This window comes from Podarcis cretensis (assembly GCF_951804945.1).
Source record: "Podarcis cretensis genome assembly, chromosome: Z".
NCBI lineage: Eukaryota > Metazoa > Chordata > Lepidosauria > Squamata > Lacertidae > Podarcis > Podarcis cretensis.
Genome location: NC_137184.1, coordinates 27,392,140 through 27,406,975, shown reverse-complemented (window position 1 = coordinate 27,406,975; position 14,836 = coordinate 27,392,140). Strand labels below are relative to the sequence as shown.

The 14,836-nt window shown below is 40.4% G+C and overlaps 3 long non-coding RNA genes across 4 annotated transcripts in view; 2 read left to right on the top strand and 1 right to left on the bottom strand.

Annotated features, from left to right (window-relative positions):
- Nucleotides 1–13,394, top strand: part of LOC307207698 — a 73,507-nt gene extending 60,113 nt beyond the window's left edge. The window contains exons 1-3 of one of the 2 annotated variants that reach the window (XR_013834765.1): nt 1,526–1,668; nt 9,743–9,831; nt 12,324–13,394. This is a non-coding gene — a long non-coding RNA (uncharacterized lncRNA). Of the gene's footprint in view, nt 1–1,525; nt 1,669–9,742; nt 9,832–12,323 lie in introns of those variants that run through there. The other variant, XR_013834764.1, reaches the window with a different exon arrangement.
- The window catches only part of LOC307207744, a 962,945-nt gene that overhangs the window by 569,302 nt on the left and 378,807 nt on the right, over nt 1–14,836 (top strand). The window lies entirely within an intron of this gene.
- Nucleotides 1–14,836, bottom strand: part of LOC307207739 — a 185,742-nt gene that overhangs the window by 99,928 nt on the left and 70,978 nt on the right. The gene's annotated exons all lie outside the window — the stretch shown is intronic.

Sequence of the window (14,836 nt, the reverse complement as noted above, 5' to 3'; positions counted from 1 at the left end):
ACCCCCCATATAACATCTACATGAAACTGCTGAGGGGGGTTATCTGGAGTTTTGGAGTATATTGTCACCAGTATGCTGATGACGCACAATTCTACTTCTCCTTTACATCTGGAGATTTACCTGTGGAGGTGCTGGACTATTGTTGAAGTGTAGGTGGTTCCCACAAAGCAAGACACAGTGTTAACAGCAAGAACCTTTATTGACTAACAGAACTGGACAACAGTGGCAAAGCAACTGCTTATATTTATTTCTGAAGGGCTGGACCACTCCAACTCTCAATGTTATTGGCTGTCTGAACTCCTAAGGTATGAATCATAACTCAGAGTTTAAGGACCATTGACACTGGCCCAAATCCTGAAATGTTCTCTGATTGGATATCATGCATCAAATCAAAACACAGGGGCTCAGAATCCTCAGAAACACAGACCACTGAATACATAACACCCCTCTCCCTTAGGCATGGATGCTCGACTGAGGTCCTTCTTCATGTGCCTCCTTCAGGAGAGACATAAAGGGTGGCAACATGAAAACAGGCCTTTGCTGCAGTGGCTACCTGATTGTGGAATTCTCTCCCCAGAGAGGCTCGCCTGGCACCTTTGTTGCATATCTTTAGGTGACAGGCAAAAACATTACTCTTCTCCAAGGTCTTTGGCTAATTTATAAAAAACCTATGGCCTTTTAAACTATGTGTATGTGAGGGGGGTATCTTTTTTGTTGTTATTATGTTATGCATTTTTGTGGTTTTATATTTTTTATGGAGAATATTATAACTGAACAATATAAAACAGAAATAAAAAGTGAATAAAGGGGAACAATATTTTCAATCCATTGACTGATTAGGACCATAGATTTCTCTTTCCAGTTCATCAGTATCAGTCTTTTGGTCATAGTAAGGGCACAAAGAATCCAGTTATGTTGTCCAGGTGTCAAATTCCATATAGTAGGAACGTAATTCAAAAGAATATTTTCATCTGAAAATTTTAACTTTTTCCACACAGTCCTGTTTAAACAATCTAATACTTGCTCCCAATACTTAGTAAGCAAAGGACATTGTAAATCATGTGTTTCAAAGACGTCTTATCATTATAACATCTCCAACAACATGCTCTCTTGGACAGTCCTTTTCTATTTAAACGTAATGGAGTTCAGTAAATTCTAAAAATTATTTTATATTGTACAAGTCATAGTTAGACACCTTTGCTACATAAACATTTTCCCACTGTCTAGATAGGAACCTCAAATTCTTTGTTCCACTAATTTCTTAAAATTAGTTGATGGTAAATTTCTATAACAAGTAATTGCAGACCTTTTTTTTAGCTTCAAAGGATTTGGCCAATTGTTCTAATATCTCTGGTGTCTCACAACCTTTAAAAGCTGCTGTTGTTACCAAGTATTGCAGCTGCAAAGATTGCCATGGGGCTACATCTGAAGTAATAGTACCTCTCTGTTCCGCCTTGGTCAGACCCAACCCATCCAGTTCTGGGCACCACATTTAAGAAGGATAAAGAGAAGCTAGAACATATTCTGGAGGGTAGGACCCAAACCAATGGATTCAAGTTACAGGAAAGGAAATTCTGACTAAGCATCAAGAAGAACTAATGTTCAACAGTGAAACAGACTCCCTTGGAAGGATGTAGATTCTTCTTCCTTGGACGTGTTTAAACAGAGGTAAGATGGCCATCGGTTATGGATGTTTTAGTTTACATTCCTGCATTGTAGGAGGTTGGAGTAGATGACCCTCAGGGTCCCTTCCAACTCTACAATTCTGTGATTCTAAACAAAACCCCAAATCCTCTGGTATTAAAACCTGATGATAACAACATTCCAACACTCTCAAAGAGGCTGACATGCTCCTTTTTCTCTTTTATTTGCCGTCCTTGTACCTTCCTTGTGAACCCACAGTTAATAATAAAAGTGATATTCTTGAAAACACAAGATATCATCAAAGCTTCCGCACAATTCCTATCATAGTACATCCAGGCTTTGTGCAAAATCAAAGAACTTTTGAATCTCACTCATCCACTGTGATTTGTCAGAAACGGATTTTTGAAAAGACAAGGAGAAAATGTCAAGACTCACTTGAAGATTTCAACTGAGGGGTGCGCTTCTTATTCAGCTCCTGCATTTGGTCCAAGTAAATGATACTGACTAGATACGGAAATAGTTCTGTGGGGGGAGGAGAGAGAAAGCAGTGGGGGAATCCAGAAATGTTTTTGCTCTCTCCTCCAGCCCCCAAATTTCCACACACCCTCCAACAATTCTCCATGAAAATAGGGATTTCCTATTCCATCATCACAACCATTTTATTATTTATGCCCCACCCATCTGACTGAGTTGGCCCAGCCCCTCTGGGTGCCTTCCAACACATTTAAAAGCATAATGAAACATCAAACATTAAAAGTTTTCCTATACATGCCTTCAGATGTCTTCTAAAGGTCATATAGTTACTTATCTCCTTGGCTTGGGGGTCACATAACTCTATACCCGCCAACATTTCATCTTAAAGAAAAGTCAGACATTCTGGGATCAAATCAGAAACTGGGACAGCTTCTGTAAATCTGGGACTGTTTCTGGAAAACATGGAAATTTGGAGAGGCTGTTTCCTTCTTCATTTCACCCCTCCCCCAACCTGGCTTCACCATGTCATTTGACTTAGAATCATAGAATCATAGAATCATAGAATCATAGAATCATAGAGTTGGAAGAGACCACAAGGGCCATCGAGTCCAACCCCCTGCCAAGCAGGAAAAAACCTTCAGAGCACTCCTGACATATGGTTGTCAAGCCTCTGCTTAAAGACCTCCAAAGAAGGAGACTCCACCCCACTCCTTGGCAGCAAATTCCACTGTCGAACAAATTCCACTGTCGACTTCCCTGTTTCACAGTATCATACTTAATATATTTCCAGTGTTAGAAAAATATATTATGAAAAATGCTTTGCAAAATGTGTATATTAGGAAAAATTTCATAAAAACATGTGTAATAAGGATACATAAAATGCTAATGGATTTTCATAAGGACTTAACATTTTAAAAAGCTACAAACTGATGCAGAAATGTGAAGAACCAAACTTAAGAGTAGAACAATGAGAAACTAAAAGAAATCCCCCCCCAAAATGTTTTCTCATCCCTAGCAGATAATTAAACTGTGGGACTCACTCCCAAAAGATACTGTTCATGATGGCCACCAACCTGGATGGCAAATTCGTGGAGGATAAGATTATCCATGACTATAGATCATGATAGCTATGCACTACCTCTGGTATCAGAGGCAATACTCCTCTGAATGCCACTTGTTAGGAATTACCAGTGAGATCTTATTTATTTGTTTGAATGTTTATATATGCCGTCTCAGAAAAAATATATCACAGCAGTTGACAACTATATGAAAACATAAAATCAAACAATAAAATCATAAAAAGAAATTAAAAACAAATGTCAATAGACCCTTGTTGGGGGATGTGTTCTTCTTAATTTCCCACATAGACCTGGCAGAATAGAAAAGTTTTCATCAGGCATTTAAAAGTTGGCACAGACGGTGCCCGCTGAATTGGCAGGGTGTTCCACAGAACTGAGCTGATGGCACTGAAGGCTCCATCTCTCATTGTGGTCCAATGAGCCTCACAAACTCTGGGAAAGACCAAAGATGCTCCTGCATATGATCTTAGTGAGTGATTGACTTGGGATCTAAGGGTTCAGGTTATCCCCAAGTTGTTCAGGGCTTTGTCAATCAGTACATGAACCTTGAACCTGGCTTGGTAGCAGATAAGACAGGCAGAGCTTGCAGGTTTCCCATAGGTATCTGGTTGGCCAATGTGAGAGCAGGGTGTCAGTCCTTTCCTGCAGGGCTCTACTGTTGTCCTCAATTAATTGTTATAAAGGAAGCATTCTCATATGCCTCCATTAAAACCTGATTACACAGGCCCAGGAAGTGTTGATATTTCTGCCATACGAAGAAAACATTTATCTTGAATAAGATAAATTTGACTAACCTACTCAACTAAATGAAAAATCCTTGGAGTCGGTGTTAAGAAAGCCCACTGGAGTTAAGGAAATTGATTTTTTATTTTTTTTGTTCCAAAGGGCAAAAACTATGCCTCTTTATTATTGAACTAGAACCAAAGTAGCAAAGTAGCAGTATTGGAACATTCCTATTTTAAGCAAAACTAAGCCCCACTGTGGACATTTAACCAACAAATGAAAAATATTTATTGGTTTCTATAAGTTAACTACAACTCCGCAAATTGCCCAGCTGTGTAATTAAATATTTTGAGTCTGTGGAGGGATGCTGCAGTGATAAAGAAGGGGAGAAAATGCTTCCATCAGACATCACTAGACAACTACAAGCATCCTCAGGTGCAATGAGACTTCCATGGTTTCCTTCCACTGTTGCAATCTTTTTAAGGGTAAGGGGGAAATGTGGAAATGTGGAAATATGTATCTCATAAAAATAGCTCTTTTGTTATTTCGAAGACAGATTGTTTGAAACATCCTGATGGCACATTCGTAGGGCTGATCTGTGAAGTGTTGGGATAATTAATACCTTTGCAGTTTCTGTGCATTGTCCCCCCCCCCCCCCAAAGAATCTTTCTGTAACAAAAAAAAGTTGCAAGTTTTATGCCAATTATTATTTCCCTTCTAAGACTCAAACTTTCTGCTCTTTTGACAATAAATATATGTCTTCAGTTTCAGTCTAAAAATGAGTGTTTGAAAAGAACTTTGTCAATTTACCTAAATTGAATACCACTTTACAAAATGGGGTGAAAATAGACCTTAACTAAAAGCTATGCTCAATAGCTTTTCTTTATTTCATTTAACATGGCTGGCTCTCACTGTTATTCTTAGAGCACACAAACTGGGATGCCTTGTTCCTGCCTGTCAATAACTCCCTCTTTTTCCATTCTGAAAACTGTTAAATTGTAGGGATCTCAGTGTTTTGGTCGAAGATGATCAGGGGTTTCTAAGCTTTTCCTTTGAGTAGTCACAGAAACCAGAATTTTGGTGAGTGCTGGGGGCCGGAACTGCTCAGAGAACCTCAGGGTGCCCATTTAACTAAATGGAGAAACTAAATGTTTCTATTGATTTCAGATTGTAGGAACATGAGAAGCTGTTCAGCACCAAGCCGGGTGATTGGCTGATCTAGAATAGGAGTGGGGAAATGTTTTTAATACAAGAAGCACATCTCCTTCTGGGCAGCACTCTGGACAAAAGTGGGTGGAGCAACAAATATGAATTTTACCATTCTACACACACTCACACACCCTTCTGTATACTTCATCCAGGCAAGTAAGAGGCGCTATCAGAGATTCCAGCCAGGTAAAAGTGCCTATGGGGTGTAAGTGTCTAAGTGTCCCTATTTTCCAGGGACAGTCCTGGATTTACAGAAGCTGTCCTGGTTTCTGACTAGATACTGGAATGTCCCACTTTTCCTTAGGACATCCCTATTTTCATTTGAGAAATGTTGGAGGGTATAGAGTTATGTGACCTCCGAGACAAGGAGATAAGTATACACCCTTCAGAAGATATCGGAAGGCAGCTTTGTAAAGGGAAGTTTTTAATGTTTAATGCTTTATTATGTTTTTATATATGTTGGAATCCGCCTAGGGTGGCACCTCTCAGGTGGGTGCCATTGCTATTACAAGAGAACAAGGGAGGTGTTCATGGTGAGTTCTGGCATTTCTTTTTCTAGGAAAACAGCATAAGTGTGGTTAGGGAGGGGCAATGGTGTGGGGAGAGTCTCAAGGGTAAGACAGAAAGGCTTGGGGTCTCACTTGGGCCCCATGTTTGAGGTTCCCCTCCCATGATCTATTTCAATTTTTCCCAATGCTAACTGGCAGCAGATCTTCAGCATTATACCCCTTCCTAACTTTCCTTAGATATGTTGGCAATTGAACCTTGGGTCTTTAAGACACAAACTGTGCACTCTGCCACTGAGTTACAACCTCTTCCCCCATTGTGATTTGTTTTGAATGGCTGGTGAGGAGAAAAATGTGACGCATCCCTGAAGAGCTCTGGGCCAAGAGGGTCTCCAGGGAAAGATTGCCGCCACAAGTTTTCAGAGCTGCAGGCTTTGTAGCTGAAGATCAGGGTATGGACATCAATGTCAGCAGCTACTATATTGAGCTGCAACAGTCAGCCATCACAGAACTGTCTAAGGAAGAGGAAAAGAGGAATGGGGTACAAGAAGAATCAATTTGGGGGAGGCTACTCAAGGTGAACCGTGCTTACTTTGATCAGGGTTGGCTCAAAATATTTTGCTGCCTGGTACAAGGGACAAGAAGCACCACCATAACTCTGTACAGAAGACAGCTGAACCGTGTTTGAATTCTTTCTTCACAACTGGGAAACCTCAGGCCTGGGGTGGGGTGGGGAATATTGGATAGTAAATGGTTAAAAAGTTGGTGCACACACCCTGTCAGCGATTAATGTGTGACTGACATCACACCAATGCATAGCTGGTCAGAAGTGGCTACATGTGGCACTACTAAGGGCAAAAGAAGCAGTATAACATTTGCTCTCAATGTGTGAATGACTTCACATTGTTTTACTCAATGAGGGGTGTGTCACCCAAAATACCCATTTCCCAACCAATCCAACTTGCTTTTGTGTTTTCTAAAACTGCTTCAGTGTTTTTTTCTAAAAACACAAACCAGTGACCACTGTGATGCATTTCATTAAATACGCATCCACTTCCACCTGAATAAATTATTATAAGTTAGCATAAAAATAAACTGCTGGATGGGTTTTGTATCTCAAGGCAAAAAAAGAAAAAAAGAAAAAAGCCCAGGTCTGTTATCAATGCAGCTTAACTGACTCAAGTTAGAAAATACATTTTTAACAGTCTTATCCTTGTTCCCTCCAGGAATTGCTGTACAAGAAAAGATAAGGCTATATGCTTTTTAGGAGCTTCTAGCAATATTGGAAAGTGGTCAACTTTCTCATTAAAGGAGCCAAGCTTACCAGTTTATAACCATAGTAGAGGTGTGTAGAGGCTTAAAGATTTGCCTTGCATAAACATACAAATATCTGATCAGTTTCTGGGTTGTTATACGCTCTCTCCACTCTAATCTGTGCTTTGGGTTCCAAGCCACTCTTTATAATACAAAGCTCTGCCTTTCCCATTCACAGTAATATGGGATCCATAACCTCCCCCTTTTTTTGACAAAAGTGGATGGAATTTACAGGCACAGGAGCCCCTTCAAAACAAAGAGTTTTAAACCTCTGCTAGAATTATATAAATTTACAGAAGCAGCTATCCCTTCATTTGAGGAGATGGAGCCCGGCATATTTCATAACAATAGTTACAGTAATTTTCTTGTAAAGACAGAGTTTAGTGGGGTCAATAGGTGGGGTCAATTATTCCTTTTGTGTGAGAACTTCTTGTGGGTATATGGTTAAGGGTTAACACAACAACATACGCACATAACAAACACACATAACTCTAGCAAAAGATCCTATATCTCTTGAACTACCAAAAGTGTGTGAATAAATGTGAGTGGTGGCATGCCTGTGGGTTCAGATGCATTCACTGGAACAACTCCTTCCCATGCGGTTGCTTAGATTATGTTAAATTTTCCATGCATGGAATGTGAAGGAAAGATTCCAATGCAGCAGGGCTGACTAACCACACTTTGAAATAAGAGAAATAATACACACTGCCATCTAATGCAGATGTGGGGCTCCTTTGGCCCTCCAGCTGTTGCTGAACTGCAAGTGCATCAGCCCTAGCAAACTTGACCAATGGTATTTTGCTAGAAAAAGAGGTGCTAGCACTTACCATGAACACCTCCATTGTTCTTTTACAAAGGCAATGGTGCCAACCTGAGAGGTGCCGGAACTGAGTCCTGGCGAGTTCCAGCTGAAAAAAAGCCCTTGCTACTAGCCACAATGACTATGTTCCACATCCATTGTTAAAGGTAGTATGCTTCTAGATACAGGCACATCCAACTCCCAAGAGACTGCGATCTACTCCCAGTATAAAAAAATCTAGCAGTGATCTATCCATTGTCATTGGAGGGAGGAGGAGCGTGGGTGGAAGGGGGGACAGACCAGAGTTGCTGAGCTTTTTTTATGGGGAAATGCCATACATCGCTCACTGAAAAATCCACAACTAACAAACGCACACACTGAAATAGACAATTATTGTATCCACAATCAACATCAACAAACGCCAAATGACCGCCCGCATGATGCGATGGAGGAACTGAAAAAGGGGGGAAGGGAGCAGAGACATTCAACCCCCCCTTTTTAATCCCATGATCAATAAGAATCCCGTGACTGACCACGATCACCCGGGGATCTACCTGTTGATCGCAGTCGACCAGTTGAACATGTCTGGACTAGATGATCCTCACAATCACTTCCAACTCTACAGTTCTATGATTCTATGATTCACATTTGAATGAGAAAGAAAATAGCAAGACTTGATTAATCCTTTCCATTCCAGATCACAAATCATTGTAGACTTGAATAGGTGTTTTTTTTTGGGGTTGCTTGTGTTTTTTAAGTTTCTTCACATGGTACTTACTGAATTATTCAATCAGGTCTTCATTTTGAACCCATTTTCATTAAGATGCCCACTGAGCTTAATTCTGCCACGAGTTGCTTTTTATGTTATGCTTGGTTAGCATTAGCTATTCCACATTGCTTAAAATAGCAAAGAGGCAATGGTGAGAAAAGTCTGTACTGACATTCTGGAACGTTTGATTCCAATTTACATAAGTTCCTCATCTAAAGCACCACATTGTTTCATGTGTATGTTAGTGTTGCCATACTGGCTACAAGGATAAAATCTGGTGACATTCAGAGAACCCATGCTTTCAAGGAGATCAGCTTGCCCTTTCCTTTGCAAAGCTTATCCAAAACACACATTAACACATTTTCGTAAAATATGCATTTTTGCATGCATTGTAATATAAAACACTCATGTTGGTGCGCATTTCTGAGCTGAGCCTCAGAAATTTCAGAGCAATGTGAAAACCAAATAATAACTGCATTCCAACTCTCCTAGCAATTTGGAAAGTGGAATCGGTTTGCCTAAGCTAAAATGATGCAGAAACTTCAAATACTCCATCACATGAAGGTACTTTCCTCAAACCTCTGCTGTTGTTTAAAATCACAATTTTCTTCTCTGTTCCCTCTCTCATCCTTGCTTTACTGAAGCATCTGCCATTGTTTTAAGTCATCACTTTTTTGGGGGGGTTGGAACACATGACCCTTGGGCCACATTCCAACTCTACAATTCTATGATTCTCTCTTCTCACTCCTATGCCATGGTCATGTTGTTGTGCAACCTGCATTCTGTTTTACTCATTACTCTGCCCTGACTTCATGCAAATCCAGGATTGTGATGAAGCATTACAAATCCTCCAATAGGGGCTGCATGATGGCAGCCTTGCACTCTGATGTGCACATGCATGTGCAAACACACACGCCTGCAACTCAGGCTAACATTTCATGTGTCAGTAGAAATCAACTGGTCAACATTTGTGCCATAATAAATGTGGTTTTCTTAAAAATAATAATGTCACAAACCCTCTGTTGTTTATAGTACTCAAATGCCACATATGATTCTTTTTAAAACATACTGCCTATTGCATTTAAAGATATTTAGCTCATAAAAACATCTTTATACATATTATTGTACCGTTATTATCTTTGTGGTGTAACCGCCCCATTATCAGTCACCAGCTGTGAAAGAACTGTTTCTGTCTTGTATATTTCCCTTTTGTTTCATACCAAAGAGAAACAACTGGTTAAAGGGAGAAGGACAGAGGTTGTATTGCAATGCATGCAGCAGGCTCTGCATCTCAGCTGGAAACTGGATTTGACAGTGAGTACCTGTGATTGTCTATTTCCTGCGGAGGATATCGCAAGGCAATGGGCTAGCATTCAAAGCAGCAGTTTCTCTAACGTATTTCTCTGGCTTCATTTATCTGTTCAGTGAATAGGAAATCTGCTTAAGCCGCTCTGCAAAGATATGCTATTCCTTTGGCCTCAAATACATTTTTCACTTTGCCATATAGGGACGAAAAAAGTGCTATAAACAACACGAATGTCTTTTATCACAAGGAATGCTTAATTCGTGCAGCAAAGTTTCTCTTTGCGGCATTTTAAGGAAGACCTTGAATACATCAAGCTTTTGGTTCTGGCAAAGCAGTTTCTCTGAATTATGTGGATTGTGGCCTTGCTAAATAAATTTGGTATCCCGTGAACATGGAAATTATCATATGCAAACAGTGTCTTCATTTGCTAACAATGCATATGGCTTTCATGTACTCTCCATTCATTTTCCCCATAACTTTTTCTGCACAGTGAAAAATGATTGAAGCAAACAGAATTGAATCACATTCCTTGTGCACATCTTTTTCTAGAACTGCCTACCTGTCACAAGGCTGGAACCAACCACCAGTGATTATACCTCTGTCAATTCATACTTGGCTACACTGTGCTTAAGCAAAACATCTTTTTCAGAAGCTACATAGATCAAAGATTTAAATTTCTCTACCTCAATTGCATTGCTTTGGTTGCCTTATACCATTTAAGGGTTATACTCTTTATGGCACTTAAGAAAAGATTTACCTTCTGTACTTGTATATTCAAAAGCCTTCATGAATTAAGAGGAGGAGAAATGACCTCCCCCCCGCCCCGTTCTAAGAACAATAAGTTAGGATTTGCTTGTGCTATGAGAGTTTTATGATATTGATTCATTTTATTTATTCTCCCTCTGCTGTTCTTTGTTGTCTTTTATGCTGCATTTGCCTTTTTATTGTTTTAATATTGCATTTTCAAAAATAAAAAAATAATGGACACCACCCAGAAATCATTGGCTATGAGGTTACATTGAAATACCATAAACACACACACACACACACACACACACACACACACACACACACCTGTAAAAATAACAGAAATTTTGGCTGTTAGTGTAAATTTGTCTCTTTTATAAACTCAGAGCTAAAGGATGCTCCATAATACAAAGGGACAGCCAATGCAAATGGTTGTCAGGTGTACATAACCTGTAAGATCAGGACATCTAGATGCATAAAACCTGAGTTGTTATTGTGGACCCATGTGTAGGAAGCATGCAGCATGGGCAGGGCCACTGAAGGGCAGAAATAAGATGCAGGGCATTAGTGCTGGGTTGACATAGGCCACAACTACTATTGATTTCAGATGTAAGTAGGCTTTGGTGAAGGCACTGGATATGTATCAGGTATCAATCCTGCTGGTTGATGGATCATACATTAAATTGGAGTGACCTGTCAGGGCTACCACCCAGAAGGGCACTGTGGCCCATCGGTCCCTGTGTGGACCACCAGATGGGAAACACCACCGCAATGCCTTATCCGCCAAAAGTTGTGACGATTGCTATGAGGTAGATGAAAAGTATACCATAGCAAGGTCCATACACAAACTGGCCGATTCAACTTTGGGGTGGACACTCAGAACAGGGCAAGTGGATGGGAATTCCAACAAAGGCCTGAGGTGGGAGGCCCACGCACAGCTTGGATTTATAGAAAACTCACAGGCTTTAACAAAGTCAGGTCCACTATTTTGGGGGCATTTTGCGATTGACCTTGCTATGCCGTCGTGTGTCGTCTGTCGTTGGGACAGGGGCACAGCAGAAATTTTCCTCACTTGGCTGATTGGCTGTTGCCATTTGGGTTTCGCCTGCCATGTAGCAAATCGTCACAACTTGTAAGGTTGCGGATAGGCTCTGGTTCAGGTAATAGGGATGGGAAAACGGTCTCGCCATCCCTATGAGAAGGGTATTACGTTAAAGGAATCCAGGGACTCAACTTGGTTTGGTCAACCCCCAAGAGGGGGTTGTGCCCGTGCATGAGACCAGGGGAGCATCTGGGGAGAGAACAGAGTCTGTTCCCGGGCTTTTCACCTACCTCAGGTGTTCACCCTTGGCTGACCTATGCTGGTTCCCTGCTAGTCAAACCAGAGCTTATGCAACCACTCACTTTTCTGTAATCAATAAAGTTGTGGCCTAAATTCTGCCAAAAACCAAAACTAAAATTTGAGTCAAATGTGTGTTTATTTGGGGGGGGGGAGTTCTCTGGGTCTGAACATGCAAATAAATACTTTTAAAGAAGTAAATAAATAAATAAATATATTTACTAGTGTCTCATCACATTTTACAGTCTTGATGAGAAACTGAGACAACACATGGCGTTTGGTAATTGTTTTTAACATTTTCAACAAAGTTTGTTAAAAAGGAGGGGAGGGAGGATAGATATGTGCCCCACTTTGTAAGTAACATTATTTTTACATTTTCATGTATGTTTCTTCTTTTTCTGTTTGTTTTTATAGGGTTGCCATGTTTTGAAGAGCGAAAAAGAGGAGACATTTGCCAACTTTTACTTTTAACTATGGATCGCTATGACAACTCTACCCATGAAAAAAGGGCGTGTCCTGGAAAAAGAGGACATATGGCAACCCTAATAGAATCTATATCATCTGTCTGTCTGTCTGTCTGTCTGTCTGTCCATTGAGGGTGGGGGTAATGCAGTGTAAAAGAAGTGTTATAATGCAGGATAGAACCACTAGCAGTATAATCAGGACAAGTAACACAATAATATTCATGATAATTCTGCCAGGGCTGGACTTTGGTCTTTCAAATTTCAGCGGCTCCCTGTGCAAGGTCAAAATTTGGTGGCTCCCAGACTGTCACCTTCCATTTTGCTCAGTTCATTAAGTTATAAGCTGTAACACCCCGCAGCACCCCTAGGCTTGGTGCCCAGTGTGACAGAACCGGTTGCACTGCCCTAAATCCATCTCTGATTGTGCATTCAGAAGTGGGAATATTCTGTTACTATTTCAAATTATAATGCTAGGGTTTCTGTCCCAGTTTTGAATGTTCTTTTTACATTGCATTGTGTTGTGGAATGGTGGCTTTTTATGTGCTGCCATGTCTCACTAAATTTCATTCAGGCTAATGGGTGTGGTATGGCACAACAACGAACACGGTGGGACAATTTCACTACTCCTTCACCCTTTCTGCCCCCGCCCTGAATGAAATAACACAGAAATGAGAGCTAAACATGCACTATGATCCTTTAGTTTTCCAGAAGTGGTGCTTTATCATGTGAAAGCTCGAACGGAATGTGGAAATGAACAGTTAGGGAAACAGCTGGAAAATGAAATAAACTGTCTGTGAATGCAGCCCGAGTGTACTTGATGTCAGTTCTGCAGATATTTTGTATTCTCCACTACCAGGGAGTTACAATCTGGAGGCTCACTACCTCCTGAGGATTTACGCTATAACCATGATTTTTGGCGGTCCAGGCTAAAAGTTATAATAGTCTATTTTTAAATAAAATATAATAAAGACAGACTTCTTTTTTCTTTTTAAAAAAACTTCTGGGCAAACAGTATTTTGTTAAGGAAGATAATAGATTTCTCAGAAGTATTTATTGATAACCTCCAACACATGATTCACAACCCTATTATAAATATACTTGCTTAGGTCAATGATGTGATGGAGGTCAACTTGTTCCTCATTTTCAAAAATCATAGGTTTGCTTCTTTGTACCTGACGTTACATGGCTACCTACATACAAAGCAAGTGTTCAGTGCATTATGGGCTGGCATCATAGATTGTTTATGTATTTCAATTGAATAGTGGGGGAAATGAAAGCTCCCCCCCCCCCCCATTATCTTATTGTGTATTCTCTACAATTAGGAACTGTTAGAGAGAGTTACTGTGGTAGTCATAGCAAACACAAAATGTGTGTTTCATTACTCATGCCCTGCACAAATCACAAAAACTTATTTTATGGCATTCCAAGCTCTGGAAAGCAAAATGGGAAATAAAACCATTTAGCAGCTTGAACTGAATGAAGCTCCTTTCAATATTTCTTCAGAGGAATTCGACTTTCAACACTTCTTTCTTTTCTTTTGATAGAGTGCTATTCTGGTGCAACTACTGGAGAATGCAAGAGGGAGAAAAGTAGAAATGATTCAACCTCTTCAGACATTACATAGTGTTTCAGACAAAATGGGGAACACAAAATCATTACTTGGACCTTCAGCAGTGAATAAGGTTAACCAATAACACAATTTTCACGGGAGGCTTGCATGGGAGAACTTTTACTGTGGTGTGTACATTTGTTTTTCAGTGCTGCAGTCTAAATCCTATGGATGCTTCTCCTTGGGCTGACTCTTCCTTCCCAGCCAAAGTATACTCTTTCCTGATCCTTTCCTTGGCAGCCATGCTTCTAAGTTATGCTGCCAGCTACATGCTTAAGTTCATTTGCATGGATTAGCTCACTATAAACAGTTTGCTCTGCAGTTAGCAAAAATCAAGGTCCCACAGAAAATCAATGGCACTTGGAAATAACTTAACCTTGGCTGTGTTCTGCCCTTGATTTACAGATGGGGTATCTTAGTATGTGCTAATATGTACATTAGAGTATAAAGGGTCGTTTCTGTGGCTATTAGATTCAACAAGTTAACTGTGGACATGTGGAACCAGATGAGGTATGCCTTTCCAGCCCTCTGAACCAGGAAGCGGAAGCATCCAGCCATGTTAGCAGCAGAGCCACCAAAACTGTACAAGGAGGTACTGATCCACAAGGTAACTATTATCCTCCAATGACCGCAGTGTGTCATATATGGTTCTTGTTTTCTTTTTATCCTCACAGCAACCCTGTTAGATAGGTTAGGCCAAGAAACAGTGATTGGCCCATCATGTTTCTTCCTGTGCCCTCTGCTCTTCCACCTTTAGCATTCTTCTCTTATCCTGCCCAATCTCTCCTTCTTCCCCTATGGATGTAATTTCATATGTGGTAGCACCCCTCCTCTTCTCTCTCTCTCTCTCTCTC